Raw genomic sequence first — 16,103 nt, 5'->3', positions numbered from 1 at the left:
ATGCTCGTGGGCCCCCAGGCAAGTGCCCATCAGGCCCATGCGTTAAGACGGCCCTGACACTGGGGACAATTTACAATTGTACTGAAGCCAATTAACCTACAAAGCTGTACGTCTTTGGACTGCGGGAAGAAATCTGAGCGCCCGGAGAAAACCCACCCAGGTCACGGGGAGAATGCACAAACTCCATGCAGACAGCATCCGTGGTCAGGATCGAACCCTGGTCTCTAGCTCTGTAAGGCAGCAACACTACTGCTGTGCCACTATACCATACAAATTAGATGGCTCTGAATTGACACTCTGAAGGGGCATTTATTCTTTTAAAATATTCAAAAATAAACTGTGAACAAATGGGGATTTTGCATCAACACCACAAAAAAATGTAACTGCCTTATGAGAGATTGAGGTGTCAAGAATGGGTCAAAGGATTCCAATTTCATGTACCCTTCGCCCATAGTTTAGAAAAAGTTCAATAAAATGATATCAGAGATATTAAAATAATGACTTGCAATAAACTGCTTAAAGTGTGATATGTGGTTAGTAGAATAATCGCACAAAGCCTTTCACCCTGTCAATTCCTTCGTCTTTGATCTTCATTCAACCTATAAATTATGTTGTTACTATCAGGTTGCAAAGCAGGGATCATAATTCGTCAAGAAACTAATGTTAGCCTGCATCCAAGTTGCTAAAACTTAACTTGACTTCCAGTTGGCTGAAACATCATATACAACATTGGCACTGAAATTCAGGCAGCTTATTTATTTGTTAGTTTCTGAATATTTTTAATATTGATGAATTTTGGAGTTTACCTCAAATAGGTTCCCTTTCTCACCCATCCAGTGAGTGTGCCAACTGGTTTTATCGGGCAGGATAGGAAGTCGGGAGTCACAGACCGTTTTATACCCAATTCTCCCACCGAGTCTGCGCTGACCAGTGATCCCCACGCACTAACACCATCCAACATTTTCACCAAGAACAATTTACAATTTTACCAAAGCCAATTAACCTACAAACCTGTACGTCTTTGTACTGTGGGAGGAAACTGCAGCACCCGGAGAAAGCCCAAGCAGGTCACAAAAACCCACACAGGGGAGAACGTACAAACTCTGTACAGATAGTACCCATAATCAGGATCGAACCCAGGTCACTGACGCTGCAAAGCAGCATCTCTACTGCTGCGCCACTCTGCCGCCCATGTCAACATGGAGTTTACACATTCCCCCTGTGGTCGTGGGTTTCTGTCAGGTGATCTGATTTTGCACTGTATTGAAAAGGCGGGTGGATGGGTGGGTTAATTGCCCTCAGAAATCGTCCCTTGCGTGTAGATGGGTAGTAGAATTAAGGCGAAGTTGATGAGAATGTGGGAAGAATACAAATGGGATCAATGTAGCTATTTTACAGGCAGCACAGTAGTGTGGCAGTAGTGTCACTTCCTTAGAGCGCCAGAGACCCAGGTTTGATCCTGACTATGGATGCTGTCTTTGTGGAGTTTGCACGTTCTCACTGTCACCATGTGGGTTTTCTTGGGGTGCTCGACCCACATTCCAAATTTAAGCAAATTTATAAGTTAATTGGCTTCTGTAAATTATCCCTAATGTACAGGATAGAACTAGTGTACGGGAATAATTGGTCGGTGTGGACTCAGTGGGCCAAAAGGCATGTTTCCACGTTTTATCTCTAAACTAAACTAGTATAAATTCGGAGCTGATGGTCTCTGCAGATCTGGTAGACAGAAGGGCCAGTTCCCTGCTGTATTGTAAGATCATAGGATCATAAATGATAGGAGAAGAATTAGCCCATTCAGCCCATCAAGTCTACTCTGCCATTCAATCATGGCTGATCTATCTCTCCCTCCTAACCCCATTCTCCTGCCTTCTCCCCATAACCTCTCACACCCTTACTAATCAAGAATCTACCTATCCACTGACTTTGCCTCCACAGTCTTCTGTGGCAATGAATTCACAGATTCACCACCCTCTGACTAAAGAAATTCCTCCTCATCTCCTTCGTAAAAGAACGCCCTTTAATTCTGCAGCTATGACCTCTAGTCCTAGACTCTCCCACTAATCTTTCTGTGATTTTATGTTTGAAATGGTTTTTGGCATGAAAGTTCAGATGAATAGTTCTCATACATCACTACTTTCCAGACAGCCAGTACAAGACATCATCGCTGGAAATGAATTCGATCAAGGCAAGAAGTTTTTGGAAGAAAAATGCATCAGTTCGTGGAAGGAATTCAAGAAACGAAACCATTGTTGATAATTATGCGACTACAGGGTTTTGAAAAAAAATCAATTTTAAGGTCATAATAAACTGTTAAATACATTTTCTCAAAGGTTCAGTGAACTTTGCTCTTAACAAAGATGAAATTAAATGAGAGGTTTATTTATCATTGTTATGCGTATTGAGGTACAGTGAAATGTTTATTTTTGCATGCTACCCAATCAAATCAGATAATATCATGCATTATCCATATGCAGAATGCCACAGGGGATCCTTTTTACCGTGGCTATCAAACTGCACAACTCCTCCCCCTTCTGTCATGGGGTAGACTGTCTCCCCTCCCCCCCCCCCCCTATATTTGCACGTACCCAATCCTTTCCACTCCTCACTTTAATTTCATGATTCATGTATTTTGAGATTTTATGACTGTTGGCAGAACAATTTCCCTCCTGGGATAAATAAAGTTCTATTGTATCTTTTCATATTGTATCGTATCCTATCGCATGAATACTATTAAGCCGAACACAACTGCGAAAGGTAGAGTGAAGAGATAGATGCCAGAGTGGTGAGTGAATTTTTCAGCTTTATAGCGTAACACTTTGCAGTTGGATTGGATTATGCAGATAAGTACAAGGTGTTGTATTTTGGGAAGGACCTACACAGTGAATGGCAGGGCTCTGGGGAGTGTTGCAGGGCAGAGGGATCTAGAAGTGCAGGTACATAATTCCTTGAAAATGGTGCCACAAGTAGTTTGGGTGGTTACGAAGGCTTTCAGCACATTGGCCTTCATCAGACAGGCTATTGAGTGTCGAAGTTGGTGCAAAGTTATGGTACAGTTGTACAAGACGTTGGTGAGGCCACATTTGGAGTATAATGTTTAGTTTTGATCACCTTGCAATAAGAAAGAGGTTGTTAAGCTGGAAAGAGTGCAGAGAAGATTCGCAAGGATGTAGCCAGGACTTGAAGGCCTGAGCGATAGGGAGAGGTTGGGCAGACTAGAATTTCTTTCTTTGGAGCATAGGATGATGATGGGTGATCTTATAGCAGTCTATACGATAATAAGGGGGAATTAATAGGGTAGATGCACAGAGACTTATTCCAGAGTAGGAGAATCAAGAACTAGAGGACATAGGTTTAAGGTGAGAGGGGAAAGATTTAATAGAGAGGCAACTTTTTCACACAGAGGGTGGTGGGTGCATGGAACAAGCTACCAGCACCAAGCATGGAACAAGATAGGAGATGTTTAAAAGGATATGGGCCAGGCATGGGCAGGTGGGACTAGTGTAGATGAAGCATGATGGGTGGCATGGGCAAGTTGGGCCGAAGGACATGTTTCCATGCTGTGTGACGTTGGAACATGTGGAACATTTCCCGTTGTTGTTGCACTTTAGGAACTGCCTGATCCAGTTTCTTTTCATAAAGAATGGGCTGCAGCCAGGATGGAAGTCCCAAAGTGTCTCTGATTTTGGAGATCAACTAACTAATCTGATTTTGGAAATAGCTATTTACTATTAAAAAAATGTGTGGGACCAGATGTCCTACATAAATTAACACTAAGGGTTTGCACATCTCTTATTGACATGGACATTTGCATTTGTAGAATATGTGATTATCTTTCTTTGGCTCAAAAAAAATTCAAGAGCTTAAATAATACATTTCAAAGTGTGATATTTGTTTGGCACAATGAATTGAGCCAAGCCAAGGGAACTGATATTTCAATGCAACATAATGTTGTGGGTAGAGGTTGGTGTTGTTCTCTGAGTTACATGGCCATACACTAACTGTTGGATGTGATTACTCTGGTGAGTTTATTGAAGAGGCTAATCTTGCTTCTGCTAGGTCTAGTGGTGCTTTGAAATTCCTGCTTACTACTGCAGATGTCCCACTTCAGCCTTGTTGTCCTGGTGAGGTAGAATGTTGCCCTGATATGCCTGAGCAAACATCAGGAGTTTTATTGTAAGGATATGGTCAAAGCATGCAAAGAACTAGACTATGGTGGTGCCATCAGAATAAAACACCTCAGGCAGAATACTTGGAGCGCAGGAATGTGCAAGTGTATGCTGGCTCTGTGAAGCTCTGATGTACAAATTGGAAACTTATCTTACCAGAGTAATGGCATCAGTTGAGTTATGGTGATGAACCAAATGTCTGTGGAAGAATCACCTGAAACAAAAGCCTGTTCTAATCTGAAGGTCCCCAATGGTTCTATGAATTGTCCACAACGTCCAAAGGAAAATACAGCGACTAAACAACAATGACTAAGGCAGCAGGGTTGGATTCCATCAGTAGGTATCTGTCTTTGATTGTGAACAGAAGCCAGTATCAGTCACAGGCATAACTGAAGCATTAAATGCCTTAACTGAGACTGTCAAGGTTACATATTTGTTTGCATGTAACATTGACACTTTATTCGATTCTAGTAAAAGATGTGAAGAGATGTATGAGCTCACTAAGTAAATATTGTTGCAGTGGTTAATGAAGTCATGAGTGTGTTTGTTCATCAGTAATTGTCCAGAGAGTTAGTTCTTTAGAGTCTTTATATAAAAGCAGCAAAACAAAGCAGTCTGTGAAATGCTAATCTCCCTGAATTTAACAAAGTTACTTTCTTTTTCCTTTTCCTTTATTTTCATTTTGTCATTGCAGTCTGCAGAAGAGTTCCGACCCGAAACATCCTTTTTCTCCAGAGATGCTGCCTGAGTCGCTGAGTTACTCCAACACTTTGTGTCTATATTCGGTATAAACCAGCATCAGCAGTTCCTTCATACATATTCCTTTATTTTATGTTATATTACAGTTAGGTTTCTCATAACAAACATTGACTGCAGTTATGACGGAAGAGAAGTTGATATAATTGCCAAATATTTTCGGAATTATTCAAGGTTCCAGAAGCCAAAACTCTGCGGAATGAGATTGGACCCTGTTGTGAAGTCAAACTGAAACTTCATGCTTTATAACAATATATATTGTGTATACAATGTATATACAGCAACTATATATATATATATAATGGCGGTGCTGGCTCAAACGGCCGAATGGCCTCTTCCTGCACCTATTTTCTATGTCTGAGAAGAAAGGGTCTTAAAGGGTATCTGAGGGGAAAGCTTTTACACAGAGAAAGGTTAATATCTGGAATTTGCTGCCAGAGGAGGTGGTGGCATCAGATTCAATTAATGTGTTTAAGAGGCACTTAGACAGATATAGACCTAATGTGGCCAAATGTGGCCATTAATGTGGCCATTAACCACTGCAAAACAAGGTCTGCCTATTCAATATATATATGTGTAAACCAGGCTCAGCTTCTGTGGAAACAGATTGCAGTTTTGGGTGACGCATGTGAGTCTTCACAACTGTCTCCTGCAGTTCACAAAATGATTGCTAATTTAGAGCGTTACACAGATTAAACACTAATAGGTACAGATGTACTTACTTGTGAGCGGGCAGTTTCTGAAGTCCTCACCTTTAAATTCATGGTTTTATTTGCCAAGAACCTTGAAACAGCTGAGAACAAAGTTTTAAAATGGAACCAAGTAAACACCTACCTGTTGCAACCGCTTGTCACGGTTGAAGGAAATGTTATAATTTTCAATAAATTAATATCATAGAGTTATAGAGTCGTACAGCATAGAAACGGGCCCTTCGGCCCATCATATCAATGCCACTCTTTTTGCCAATCTACACCAAACCCATTTGACCACATTAGGTCTATATCTGTCTAAGTGCCTCTTAAACACATTAATTGAATCTGATGCCATCACCTCCTCTGGCAGCAAATTCCAGATATTAACCTTTCTCTGTGTAAAAGCTTTCCCCTCAGATACCCTTTAAGACCCTTTCTTCTCAGACATAGAAAATAGGTGCAGGAAGAGGCCATTCGGCCGTTTGAGCCAGCACCGCCATTCATTGTGATCATGGCTGATCGTCCCCAATCAATAACCCGTGCCTGCCTTCTCCCCATGTCTCTTGACTCCACTAGGCCCTAGAGCTCTATCTAACTCTCTCTTAAATCCATCCAGTGATTTGGCTTCCACTGCCCTCTGTGGCAGAGAATTCCACAAATTCACAACTCTCTGGGTGAAAAAGTTTTTTCTCATCTCAGTTTTAAATGGCCTCCCCTTTATTCTAAGACTGTGGCCCCTGGTTCTGGACTCGCCCAACATTGGGAACATTTTTCCTGCATCTAGCTTGTCCAGTCCTTTTATAATTTTATATGTTTCTATAAGATCCCCTCTCATCCTTCTAAACTCCAGTGAATACAAGCCTAGTCTTTTCAATCTTTCCTCATATGACAGTCCCGCCATCTCAGGGATCAATCTCATGAACCTACGCTGCACTGCCTCAATTACAAGGATGTCCTTCCTCAAATTAGGAGACCAAAACTGTACACAATACTCCAGATTTGGTCTTACCAGGGCCCTATACAACTGCAGAAGAACCTCTTTACTCCTATACTGAAAACCTCTTGTTATGAAGGCCAACATTCCATTAGTTTTCTTCACTGCCTGCTGTACCTGCACGCCAACTTTCAGTGACTGGTGTACAAGGACACCCAGGTCTCGCTGCACCTCCCCCTTACCTAACCTAACACCACTGAGATAATAATCTGCCTCCTTGTTTTTGCCGCCAAAGTGGATAACCTCACATTTATCTATATTATACTGCTTCTGCCACACATCTGCCCACTCACTCAACCTGTCCAGGTCATCCTGCAACCTCCTAACATCCTCTTCACAGTTTACACTGCCACCCAGCTTTATGTCATCTGCAAACTTGCTAGTGTTGCTTCTAATTCCCTCTTCCAAATCATTAATATATATGATAAACAGTTGCGGCCCCAACACCGAGCCTTGCGGCACTCCACTCGTCACTGCCTGCCATTCTGAAAAGGACCCATTTACTCCTACTCTTTGCTTCCTGTCTGCCAACCAATTTTCTATCTATGTCAACACCCTACCCCCAATACCATGTGCTCTAATTTTAGTCACCAATCTCCCGTGCGGGACCTTATCAAAGGCTTTCTGAAAGTCTAAAACTCTGTTCATTTGTTTTTGTTACTCCTATATGTCTATAACTATATCTATCTACCTACCCTATCTATACCTCTCTGAATCTTAACTACTCCCCTCAGCCTCCTTCACTCCCAGGAAAACAAGGCCTGCCTATTCAATCTCTACCCATAACTGAAGACATCTTTCACCGTGCAACATCCTGATGAATCATTCCAGCACTCTCTGCAGTGCAACCAGATAATTTCTATAGTGTGTTGACCAGAACTGCACTCAATTCTCCAACTTGTATTTATAAAGTTCAAACATAACCTCCTAACTATTATACCCTATGCCTTGATCTATGAAGGCAAGCATGTCATGTGCCTTCTTCTCAAACCATCTTGCCAATTTCAGAGAGCTATGGATTTGGCCCTATAGGTCCCTGTGTACATCCACATTCCAATAGTTCAATGGTGCTTTATTTGTCACATATACAACTGCACAGTGAAATTATTTTTGCGTATATTACACGTGCTGGCGCTGCCATTTTTGGTGCCATTACTCAAAGTCCAAAGTCCGGTCGGCCCACGTGCTCAGAGTACTGGAGGAGTCCCTCATTGGCTTTCCATTTATACTGCATGTCTGACCACTATTTGACTTCCCAAAATTCATCACCTCGCACTTGTCAGGATGAAGTTCCATATGTCCACGTTCTGCATAACTTTCCAACTGATCAATATCCTGTTGTAGTCAGCCACAGTAGCAGCTCAAAAACAGGCAGCTCTACTGCTGTGCCAATGTGCCACCCCTGTTAATATTGGGTAAAATTGAAATACCCCTCCTACTGTATTACTCTATTGCATTTATACCCTTTCTACAATTTGCTAACATGTCTGTTTAGTTTAGTTTAGAGACACAGCATGGAAACAGGCCCTTCCATCCACCGAGTCCATGCTGACCAGTGATCCCCGCACATTAGCTCTACCCTGCACTCTGGGGACAATCTTTACACCATACCAAGCCAATTAACCTACAAACCTGTACGTCTTTGGAGTGTGGGAGGAATTGCGGAGAAAACCCACGTGGTCACGGGGAGAACATACAAACTCCATACAGTCAGCTCCCGTAGTCGGGATCAAATCCAGGTCTCAGGTGCTGCAAACACTGTAAGGCAGCAACTCTACCTCTGCGCCACCATGCCACAATATTCCTGCTGACTATTGTGATGCCCACAGTATAACCCTAGCAAAGTGACGGCACGGTGGCGCAGCAGTAGAGTTGCTGCCTTACAGCGAATGCAGCACCGGAGACCCTGGTTCGATCCCGTCTACGGGTGCTGTCTGTACAGAGTTTGTACGTTCTCCCCGTGACCACGTGGGTTTTCTCCGAGATCTTTGGTTTCCTCCCACACTCCAAAGATGTACAGGTATGTAGGTTAATTGGATTGGTAAATGTAAAAATTGGCTCTAGTGGGTGTAGGATCATGTTAATATTCGGGGATCGCTGGTCGGCGCGGACCCGGTGGGCTGAAGGGTCTGTTTCCACACTGTATCTCCAAACTAAACTAAACTAAACTAAAGTTATTGTCTCTCTCTTATGCTTACATTCTACCCATATGGCTTCTCTCCCGGATGTATATATTCTGTTTGGTGATGCTCTCTCTAGTTAATAGTACAATTCATCTTCCTATTTTTCATTCTCCTCTGCCGTGCCTGAAACTTTTGTGCCTCGGCCTTGGAACATTGAGTTTCCGGACCTGCTCAAGTGTAGATCCATGCTCAAGGCCCATCTGACTTACCAAAGAGGCTCCTTGCTTTAAGATAAATGTGGTTGAGCCTGCCAGCCTCCCCATACACCCTAACTTGCCTCTGCCCACTTGACTAGGTTGATCCTTTACATAGGAACATAGAGAATAGGTGCAAGAGCAGGCCATTCAGCCCTTCTAGCCAGCATCACCATCCAATATGATCATGGCTGATCATCCAAAATCAGTACCCCGTTCCTGCTTTCTCTCCATATCCCTTGATTCCCTTAGCCCTAAGAGCTATATCTAACTCTCTCTCTTGAAAACATCCATTGAATTGGCCTCCACTACCTTCTGTGGCAGAGAATTCCACAGATTCACAACTCTCTGGGTGAAAAAGTTTTTCCTCATCTCTGTCCAAATGGCTTACCCCTTATTCTTAAACTGTGACCCCTGGTTCTGGTCTCCCCCAACATTGGGAACATTTATCCTGCATCTAGCCTGTCCAATCCCTTAAGAATTTTGTATGTTTCTATAAGATCCCCTCTCATCCTTCTAAATTCCAGCGAATAAAAGCCCAGTCGATCCATTATTTAATCATATAAGAAAACAACTGCAGATGCTGGTACAAATCGAAGGTATTTATTCACAAAATGCTGGAGTAACTCAGCAGGTCAGGCAACATCTCAGGAGAGAGGGAATGGGTGACGTTTCGGGTCGAGACCCTTCTTCAGACATATGTCAGTTCCGCCATCCCAGGAATTAACCTGGTGAACCTAAACTGCATTCCCTCAATAGCAAGAATTACATTCAATCTTCTCACCTGCCACACAGCTACTGAGCTTCACTTCCTCACCCTCACCCCTGCCCCCCCCCCCCCCCCCACCCACCCCTGTCCCACCCACCCCTACCAAATTAGTTGGAACCCTCCCATGTAGCACGAGAAACAAAGTGCTGGAGGAACTCCAGCAAAGAACAAATTGCTGGAGGAACTCAGTCGGTGAAGCACCATCTCTGAAGGGAATTTACAGATGACATTTTGGGTCACGGCCCTTCTTCACACTGAAGGAGTGGAAAGAGAAAGCAGGAAAAGAGAGGCAGGGGTGATAGGCATAGCCTGGCAAGTGATAGGTGGATATTTTGTTTCCAGCTCAAGATTCTAGCATCTGCAATCTCTTGTGTCTCCTTAAAGGATATTGGTCCCTCCCAGTTTAGTAGCAACCCATCCTTCTAGTAGAGGTCCCTCCTACCCCGGAAGTGGCACCAATGATTAAAGTACCTAAAGCTCTCTCTCTCTTACACCAGCTCTTCTCTCAAACCAAACCTAAACAGACGTTTGCATTGAAAAATTGTCATAAATCCCCCTGACGTTCCTCCTCCAGTAAATCTTTCGCCCACTAAAGACATTAATTACTGGTTGTAAACATAATTTTCTCTCAATTTGAAAAAACTAAGATTTGTTGGCAATCAAAAGTGATCTTCAGTTACTTCCAATCTGTCAAACGGTTTCATTTCTGACAACATAAATAGTGCTGTGTGAAGCAGATATCCTCAACTGTGGACCTGATAAACCCAGGCGATGGTTTCCATTTCTTAAAATAAGAATATCTGTTATTCCAAGCTCTCAACAGCAGATTCATAAAGCAAAACCTTCATGTGATCATTTGTACAACATGTGAAGTTTTAAGTTCAGATTTCAAATATTGAAATTCCTTTTCATGTTCTTCCTCAGGTGGGAGATGCAAATCTTGCCATTTTTTTGTTTGTTGACAGAACATGGGTATCATTGCAAAACTGCCATTTATTATCCATCCCTAATTCCCTGAAGTGAAGAGGTTATTAAGAACAACCACTTTGGAGGGGGTCTAGAATCATTTATAGGCCAGAGTAAGGACAGCAGATTTCCTTTCCTGATTTTCATGTGAACCAAATGGTTATCGTTGTCACCATTACAAAGACCATCATTTTATGGTGGCACACTGGCGTGGTGTAGAGTTGTTGCCTTACAGCGCCAGAGACCCAGGTTCGGTCCTGATTTTGGGTGCTGTCTGTATAGAGTTTGTACGTTCTCCCTGTGACCGCGTGGGTTTTCTCCGGGTGCTCCGGTTTCCTCCCACACTCCAAAGACGTACAGGTTTGTAGGTTCATTGGCTTCTGTAAGTTGTCCCTAGAGTATAGGATAGAACCTGTGTAGGGGCGATTGCTGGACAGTGAGGACTTGGTGGGTCGAAGTGCCTGTTTTCACGCTTTATTTCTAAAGTAAACTAAGTTAAATAAAATGTCCAGATTTGTTTAATTACTTAAATTTGCATTCCTCAGGTGCCACGATGGGATTTGAACTCCAGTTTTTGAATGATTGATTTAGCCCTTTGAATTATTGTGCTGGTAACTTAACTGCTGCCCCACAACCATGCCTCTGATAAACACATATCTCTGGATTAGTGGTCCAAAACTCTAAATGTAAGTCCAGTAACTTAACAATCCCAGTGAAATATTATCCGATTCTCACATGGTCTTTGCACTTTTGCGGTTTTTAAATAAATGGTTTTCGGACACAGTTCATTCTTCAGTAACATCCACTGACACAGCATCCATCTTTACGGCAGTGGTCAGTGATCACTTTTAAAACTTTCTTGATGTTTACTAGATTCATCTGGCACCCACTCTGAATACTTGATTCTTCACTAAATCCAGCTAAACACGTAGCTACACTCATGCCTTTACTAGACCAATTGTATCCACTCATTCAAATCCACTTGTAATTCATAACACTTCTCAGAAACCGACTCGACTACATCAAATTTAAAGGAAGCTTTCATTTCCCTTTCTTTCAGCTCTATGTGGCAAGCACTCTTGCATGTGAGTTTATCATCTTGTGGGGACAGTTTATTTGAAATTTAATTGCTAAACAATGACATGACATTAACTCCTTAAGCAAATTCAGTTCAGGTTCCCTTGAGTGTGTGAGACGACTGGAGGAGATGTGTAATGGCATATAACAACAATGCGCATTTTGACATCACGTACACAAAATTAGAGTTGTAGTCATATTGCACAAAACCAGGTCCTTCAGCCCACTGAATCTGTGGTTCTGAGCATGACTAGTATGTGGTGTGGCAATAAAGAAGGCAGTCACTTTTTATACCATGTTCAGTATTGAGTCTGTACAACCAAAAGAAAAAGGCCAAGCTATTGCAGTTTACACATCCAATGAGAATGGAATGATATCGGTACAGTTTACATCAGTTTAACATTATGTGTGAGGGCGCTATCGAAAAGTCAATTTCTGTTGCTGATTTTTGATTAACTTCTCGGTGTTTACTAGATTTAGTTGCAACCCACTCCTAAAATGGATCAAAAATTGGATCTGGGAAACATCAAGAAGTGGATCAGGAAAGGTATTATTGCAATTGTGTTTGTAACTATGACAAATTAACTTTAGTTACTTTAGTTTATTGTCACGTGTAACGATGTACAGTGAAAGCTTTTGTGGCATGCAAACCAGTCAGCAGAAAGACAATACATGATTACAATTGAGCCATTTACTGTGTGTAGATTCATGATAAGGGAATAACGTTCAGTGCAAGATAAAGCCAGTAAAGTCCGATCAAAGACAGTCCAAGGGTCACAAATGAGGTAGATAGTCGTTCAGGATTGTTCTCTTGTCTCTCTCGGTAAATTAATGACTCACCTTGCACTCTCCAAAGAGGCAATACATTTACTCACCGAATCTAATTAAACTGAATCGATGTAATTCAACCAAATATCTCAAATATGTCCGAATAATGAGCATTTTCAATGTACCTTTTCTGCATTTAAATGCTGTCATGTTTAAGCTTCTGACATGTGTTGTCATTATAAACCTCCTTTGGCCCATGAGGATAAGTGGCTTTGCAGCTTCTGAAGAGGGATGGCAGGATTTCAAACGATGCAAGCAAAGAAACATTTCTGTTGTGAAGAATCAAAGGGTATTCATAACATTATCACCTGTCACTTATAACAAAGGAAAAATAACTGCACTGAGCGCATGTTTTATTCCACAATGTGGTGCAGGAGTCAATTGAGTACCATTGCACAAGGCAAGAAACAACTGATCAATAGTCTATAAGTCTGCTACAAAATGTGAAATTTCCAGTCTTGATGAGGAGCTGAAAATACAGATAATTGAAAAATGTATTTATTTAGTTTAGGTTAGTTTAGAGATACAATGCTGAAACAGGCCCTTCAGCCCACCGAGTCCACACACTAGCACTAACCAACACACACTCAGGACAATTTACAAGTATACCACGCCAATCAGCGTGCAAATCTGTACATTTTTGGAATGTGGGAGGAAACCGGAGATCTCGGAGTAAACCCATACAGGTCACGGGGAGAACATATAAACTCCGTACAGACAGCACCCGTGGTCAGGATTGAACTGGCGCTGTAAGGCAGCAACTCTACTGCTGCACCACTGTGCCGCCCTATATTATCAAAACAATATTGATGGAAATCTCTTGAAAAGCATCCCCAAATTTATGTTCCTTGAAATATTAAACCTATGACACACTAAAACAGAACAGCGAGAGGATAAGACCGCAAGACACTGCAGCAAATAAAATCAGGGAGAAAATTAAAAACCAGGGCCAGGCATTTCACTCTAAACTGACAACAATTGCCAGCATCAGTGAGAGGGCCAGAACTCGAAACAATGCTCAGATTGCTGTGACTGTTGCCCCCCATAAAACAAGACGTTCTGCTCAAGAGAAGTAGTGTGAACTGTGAACAAAACGAACAAATTTTGCTAAAACTTGTCGATCAGTAAAACCTGTCCATCAGAAATCATCAAAGTATGTATCATGTGCTGAGGCCAATTCAGAGATCAACAACAATGTTGAATGATCATCAGTGCCCATTTGTTGTTCACCTCACTTACCAGAGCACTTAACCATGGGTCGATTTGAACCTATACAGATCACATATCAGTGTGTTGATTTTTACAGGGGCAAATGCCAATTTGACAACTGAACAAATCTTCAGCAATCTTTACTGTTTCCCATGCTAACTCAAAGAGGAATTGCCCGCATATTTCCTCACATTCCCCACAGGGGCTGCATGGTGGCACAGTGGTAAAGTTGTTGCCTTACATCGCCAGGTTAGATTCTGACTACAGGTGCTGTCTGTACAGAGTTTCTACATTCTCCCCATCACCATGTGGTTTTCCCTGGGTGCTGCGGTTTCCTCCCACACTCAAAGGCATACAGGTTTGTTGGTTCGCTGGCTTTGGTGAAGAATGTAAATTGTCCCTAGTGTGTTGGATCGTGCTAATGTACAGGGCCTGTTTCCGTGCTGCATCTCTAAACTAAACTAAGCTAAACTAAAATTATGACACACATTTCACATTCCTGGGAACAATTTTATTTCACATCGCGTTGACTTTACTTTAGAGATACTGCACGGAGCAGTGACCATCGATCACTCGTTCTCACTAGTTGTAGGTCATCTCACTATCTCATTCAGTCCCTGCACACTAGAGGCAATTAACCCACAAGCCTGCACATCTTTGGGATGTGAGAGGAAACCGGAGCACCCTGAGGAAACCCACGTGGTCACCGGAGCACCCTGAGGAAACCCACGTGGTCACAGGACGAACGTGGAAACTCCACATAGACAGCACCCGAGGTCAGGATCAAATCCGAGTCTCTATAGCTCTGAGGCAGCAGCTCTAGCAGCTGTGCCACTGTGCTGCCCCAGTTAATTCCAACAGCATCTACACAACAGTTTCTATAAATTCAGGTGACTGTTAAACTTTTTGGGATTTTGACATCATGTCAAACTTAATATTGTAGGCATCGTATATACAATGCCGGCAACTAACACAACTTGGCATGAAGAAAAAATTACAAGACAACATGTTAATTATATAAATATAAATCCAGTGCCCAAAACCAAAGTCAAAGCAAAATCAAAGCTGCATTAAAGACCGATATTGCCCAGTAGTTTAATGGTAGTTTAATCTCAAATTTGGAAAAGAGTCATGACAATCATACCATCTCATGATATTGAGCTTGAAGTGCAAGATTTACAGAAAGTTCAGAATTAACTCATGATTACATCCACTTCTGACTTGTTCTACAAGGTAACCGTCACAAGCCTTGCCGTTGCACAGAAATGCCATTAAAGCAATCATGCAAACTAAACAATTATTATGAGAAAAGTTGAGGTTCCCGGTAATAAACCTTTCAGATGATCACTAAATTAACTAATCTTTTGAATGTCAAACAACCACAATGTCAAATCTGCAAGAACCTATTCAGAGTTATCTAGAGGCCAGTTGGTAATTAAAGTGCGTCACACATACGGTAATAAAGCTGTATATTGCTTTAATGCAGCTTTGATTTTACTCAATGTCATTATTTTTATGCACTTTATTCATAATCATCCAATTTCGATGTAGTTACCTTTTTCTTCATGATTAGTTGAGTTGATTGAAAGCATTGTACATGGGATGCCTACGAATGATTTTGCAAATATATATATTCTGCTGGCAATTGTCACTGATTACAGAAGATTCTTCATTGTGGAAGTCATAGTTCTACATCTACAAAAACTGCTATCCCAGTTAACTGTTCACCTTGTCTTTGCACTGCGTCATGTTCTGTTTGCAGTGGGAAAGGATGGAGGGCAGTTGTTCCAGAACCAGGGGCCACAGTTTAAGAATAAGGGGTAGGCCATTTAAAACTGAGATGAGGAAAAACTTTTTTAGTCAGAGAGTTGTGAATCTGTGGAATTCTCTGCCTCAGAAGGCAGTGGAGGCCAATTCTCTGAATGCATTCAAGAGAGGGCTACATAGAGCTCTTAAGGATGGCGGAGTCAGGGGGTATGGGGAGAAGGTAGGAACGGGGTACTGATTGAGAATGATCAGTCATGATCACATTGAATGGCGGTGCTGGCTCGAAGGGCCGAATGGCCTCCTCCTGCACCTATTGTCTATTGTCTATTGTTCAACGGTGCTGACTTTAGGATGCTTTCAGTCTACTTAGATTTCAAACATTGTACAATTGCACTTTACTGATCATGCGGCACTTGTAAATGGAGGGATTAAAGAAATTCATTCATGACAAAGGGAAAATATCACAACTCAAATCATATAGTCTCCTGGGAAACTATGC

This window comes from Rhinoraja longicauda, chromosome 17, assembly GCF_053455715.1.
Source record: "Rhinoraja longicauda isolate Sanriku21f chromosome 17, sRhiLon1.1, whole genome shotgun sequence".
Lineage (NCBI taxonomy): Eukaryota > Metazoa > Chordata > Chondrichthyes > Rajiformes > Arhynchobatidae > Rhinoraja > Rhinoraja longicauda.
Note: the sequence above shows the minus strand (reverse complement) of the source record.